This window comes from Aplysia californica, unplaced genomic scaffold (assembly GCF_000002075.1).
Source record: "Aplysia californica isolate F4 #8 unplaced genomic scaffold, AplCal3.0 scaffold00704, whole genome shotgun sequence".
Taxonomy (NCBI): Eukaryota; Metazoa; Mollusca; class Gastropoda; order Aplysiida; family Aplysiidae; genus Aplysia; species Aplysia californica.
Window position 1 is genome coordinate 161,644 of NW_004797974.1, and position 275 is coordinate 161,918.

Here is a 275-nt window from a genome sequence, read left to right on the forward strand (position 1 = left end):
CACGGGACCTCCAAGATTTTTAGCCGGCTAGCCTTTATCCGAGATTGCTAAGTGTAAGATCTTACTTACCATAAGACCAAGGGTGTGGCTGAAAGACAGCAGTAAGAAGTAGTCAAGGAGTAGCTGTAGTAAGGCTGTAGTTGTGGGGATGTACCTTAATAATGCCCGCTTCTCCAGCGGACGGTCGACGAAGGATCCCCTCTTTCCTTTCCCCCGTTTCTGTTCCCTTTTCTTTAAACAGTCATACAACTGATAAATCGCTTTTTAAAAAGTCG